The sequence below is a fragment of the Ostrea edulis genome, chromosome 9 (genome assembly GCF_947568905.1).
Source record: "Ostrea edulis chromosome 9, xbOstEdul1.1, whole genome shotgun sequence".
Taxonomy (NCBI): Eukaryota; Metazoa; Mollusca; class Bivalvia; order Ostreida; family Ostreidae; genus Ostrea; species Ostrea edulis.
The window spans coordinates 61720586-61725578 of NC_079172.1; positions in this window are offsets into that span (position 1 = coordinate 61720586).

Below are 4993 nucleotides of genomic sequence, written 5' to 3' on the forward strand. Positions count from 1 at the left end.
CTAAATTTAACATAGAAACAATTTTTGTTTTATAATAAACGTATCTATGTTAACTAATTTCAATGTAGATTTTATGTCATTCTACCGATATGTATCAGATAATTTTCTCAGGTGAGCAGAGTGTCCCGTGAGTATCTTGATCATATTCCTGTCCGTTTTCCTTTTGAGTGTTGGAATCGAGCGTGTCATTTGAATTCATAATTCTGGTAGCAGCTTCTCTTTATCATTACCGTGTGCCAGATATACATATCCAGGCTCCGGGATCATGAAACTGTCTTAAAGTTAAGTAAAAATTTTGACTTTAAATTAAGATTTGAACTTAGCTAAGATTGATGACTTAAGGTGGGTCCTTAGTCCTGGAATTTTGGGGTTTAGGTAGCATTTTTTTGTTTGGAATCAATAAATTAACATTCAGAGTAATGAAAAAAGGCAAAACAGTTAAGGATTTCCATATTAATTTTCATTACAGACACTACTGAAGTCGTGTACCCCTATGTAGATTTTTATGAAATTCATTGGAAACAGTTCTTTGTTGTTATTTTAAAATAAAAACAACAAAATATTTTTTGAATTGCATTTATTTATCGGGAAACATGTCAATAACTAAAACACATGTCATTTTCAATATGTTCATCAAGTTTTAGAATGATATGTGCAAAATTATTGAATTAGCATTATTCTCCAAACTGTTAAAAAACAAACAAATGTGGACGCATTTTCCTTATTGCATGGTTTACATATCATTTTTTCTGTTTATATTAGTAGATGTACATCTGTTATATTTATTTATGAAAAAAAATCCATACCTTTCCTTAATAATTTCAAATCTATAGCTTCCAGAGTATGTATACCCCCATAAAAAAAAGAAGTCTGGCACCATACAGTTGAGCTATTCAAAATCACTCGGGATTAAAATTTTATGTAATTTCATGAAAAGACACAGATAATGATTCCTTATCACCTTGGTAAAATGTTTGTCAAAAATAAAGGAAATCTATCACATAATGAACTTGATAAAATAATTTAATGAAAACAGAGTTATTGTCCTTGGATTCAATATTTTGAAACATATCATTGACTTTTCAAATATAACTAAGACTTTTGAAATATTTTATGGCTAACAAGATTTTTTACAATAACTATTGAAAAAGGCTCCAACAAAATTTATGTTCCTGTCATTAAATCATTGACTTTGCAAAATCCTATGACGTCACAGGAGTGTGGAACTACGTTAAATGGATCACAAAACGAACTTAAGCAAATCTTAACTAAGATTGTCTTAACTTAAGTCTAAGTCTAGAATCTTGAATTGCTATGACAACAAGGAACTCTTTTGTGTAGAGGTAACAATAGGATATAAAAAATATACGACTTAAACAACATAGGCAGTGTCTAAAACGTCTAGTTTATGATCACTATTGCTGACGCAGGCACATACATGTAGCAAAACTTTTTTCGTTATTACATACAAAGTTTGATGAATTGACCCCGTCGCCTCCCTCTTTTTAAAAGTACATGTAATAATGAATGAAAGTGGAAATGTAAGAGTGATTGAAGCGATAATTTTATTAGATTCAATGCCTGTATTTATTTTGTTGACTGCTTGCGTAGCAAAGAAGGATAACTCTAATTTATTTCAAATTCGGGCTCGGACTCCACATTATTCGTGTGCAAATGCAGTCTGCAAGTAATGATTGTTTTCTTCTTCCACATTGTCAACAAACTCAGTCAGGTAAATACATGTACTTTTGTAGTCGTAACTTTTTAGTGAAACAACCGTGCATGTACGTGCTACTTTCACGTTTACATCTACTTTACGAACTACGATCAGGTAGTGAAACGGACAATCAATCCTGCGATATTTTGATCACAGAAGTCATTTTTATAAATGCCTATATGTTTGAATACACCCGCTCCCAATTTTTCCGGGCTAGCGGTGTTACAATGTTTTTCATTATATGATTTTTAACGTCAAGATTCTGTGTTTACGATCTACCGATGGTCTATTTTTTCTTAAAGAAATGATTTGTCCTCTTCTTGGTCGGGGCAGACGTCTTCAACGACGGATACTCGCCTCAAAAATGCAACCAGTGGGGCCATTTTGAATGAACTTGGCGACAGTCTTAGAAAGTTAAGACAGCTCTAAGGCAGTCTTAAAATTTAAGACAAAATACCAATCTTAAGTCTAAGTGATTTTTTTGTGATCCACTTTAAGACCAGTTTTAAGATTCAAGTGCAACTTTATTGATTTAAAACAATCTTAAAGTTTAAGACAGTTTCATGATCCCGGAGCCAGGAGTCATGAAAAAGATTTTTCAAAACTAAATAATGCATTCTCTCCAAATAAGGTATAGCCCATGAATTTGTGAATGTTGGTAGATGAATCCTTTGTCATGGACCGCATTAGAAATAAACTAATTTCAGCTTTTATGGGTTATCCTTATGTCATCATATCATTCTATGTCGTGCATCCACGTCACTTATTCTTTAATTGTTATAATTGTATAGTGCTATAGATTATGTCAGGTTTCAATTTGTGATTTTAAATTTATAATCATGATAGTCTGTGATATTTTACACCTGAATAAAATGATATGAAACCATGTAAAAAATGATATCAAATATTTAATAACTATTGGTATCTAGCAATTGAATATTTCTTACAAATAAAGAAAAAGTTATATGTGTCTTCACGCATGCCACAGGAAAATAATGGAGGATCAACAATATTGCGTCTATAAAGATCATAATTTAAAACACAGGTGTGATTAAGTTTAGTGTGTATTATATTTTTTAAAAATGAGAACCATATGAAAAGTATGCGGGGGAGGGGAGGACTGCTGATATTAGAGCTAACACTTTTACGAAAGTGTTTAATTGAAGAAGCCTGTCTTCATTCGATACTAAGAGAAGTCCTCTTTAATAAAGCGTCTGGTACAAATGATTTTTTGTAAACTTCGAGTCTACATTTTGGTATTGAATAGTTACAGTATCTCCATAACGGAGATTACATTTGGACATACTGTTTATTTTACTATGTATTGTTATGAGATTGATCAGTGTTTGTTATCTTCACCTTTCTTTTAGATACTGTGGAACCTTGTTATGAATCTTGTACATGATGCCTAAGTTAGCATTTGTTTGTCTAGAAGATAGAGGTTCTAAACCAGTTTCTAAATATAGAGAATCTCTAGAGCCTTGTATAGGAAGGCCAGTAATAATTCGTGCTGCACATAATTGGACTTTTTCTAACAGATCATTGTCATAAATTACCCATAGAAATGGGAAGGTGGCTAGATATATAGATCGAAATAAAAAAAAATGTAACATTTGCAGTTCTGATATTGGAAGTGAGATGCATTATATTCTTATTTGTTCTGCTTTATATGATATTAGGCGACATTGTATACCAGAAATACTTCATTCTAGACCTAATATGTTATAACATTTCATAATCCATTCACAACCAAAAATGAAAAATTACTTTTAAAATTGTGTAAATACATACAATTAATTACTGAGAGAGTAAACCCTCCGGGTTAAATGTATATAGTCTATTATTGTACTTATTCATTATCCATATTGTGATATATATATTTATATGAATTACTTATGCATGCGTGAATATTGTTTTTGAATGCTTGTTTAATATGTTCTCCATGTTGTGTAAACAGCAAATGAGACAAAATAAAACTTGAAACTGTCATATGAGCTACATCCATCCCAAAACAACAGAGGTTTATTCTAAAGCTGGTCTTATGAAAGTAGTGTACATTTTTAAAAGAGTGTTTCTTCCTAAAGAGAATTTTGATTTTTTAAGAAGACCTAGTTTTTTTGTAAGCCGTACTATATACTGGGACCAGCCCTACGTAAGCCTGTCGAGGCCAATACATAGAGAGAATTTTCTTTTATTGCGTTTAAAAGCATAATTATTGCATTTAATCACACAAGATTGCGTTTACACGCATTGCTTTTCAACGCAAAAGATTGCGTTTACACGCATTGCTTTTAAACGCAAAATTTATTTCGATTAAATGCAAAAGAATGCGATTAAACGTAAACTATCACTGCGTTAAACGGAAAAGATATTTGATATTGAAGAAATATATCTATTTAATACTTTTTTTCTTTATCTGAAAACGCTACCATATTGGTACCATTATCGGAAATAAATTGTCTAGGCGGAATATCATTATTTGCTTTAACTTGGAAAACGTCTGTGTAATTGATGAATGTTTTTTCTCTTCTTTATATCACAAACAGTTATATCGCTTGATTTCGAATTTTCTATTAAAGAGTAAAGGTATAGAACTTTAAACATAGTGTACCCAAGTTTGCAGATGAACAAACAACAAACCAAATGATATAAAATTTTACTCTGTATTCTAATAAAATGGCATTTATCACCATATTGTGATAAATGCCTTGTAGCCTTGTTCGCAGTCAAACATGCTTGAGACCATGAATCTCATATACATTGCACAGTATAACCAAGTCCCTCAGAGACACTGTTTTATAGATCGAAGTTAACGTCTTTTAAGAAATTTTACCCACCCATCTTTCCCCTAAATATTAAAATAAATACAAGCCAGTCGTAGAGAAGAATCAGAGCCTACCGATACAGAAATTATCTGGATAGAAATACCACAAAATATAGTTAATTTACTTTCATGTTGTATTTATCGCCCACATCATTCAAATAGTAATTTCTGGCAAAGTTATCTTGGTCGGTTGACAAAGCAAGTGAATATCTCGTACAATATACGTACCTAATACTTGGTGACCTTAACATTGATTTTTAACTTCACTACTTCTTACGAAATATATGTGCACAGTATCATTAACAACTGTAGAATATCAAATATTATAAAAGAACCCACAATAATAAACGGTAATAATGGTTAGAGATCCCATATTGTCATTGCTGAAAACATACAAATGCAAGATTCTGGTGTATTGTATGTTAGTCATAGATCGGTAAAGTTAGCTACTC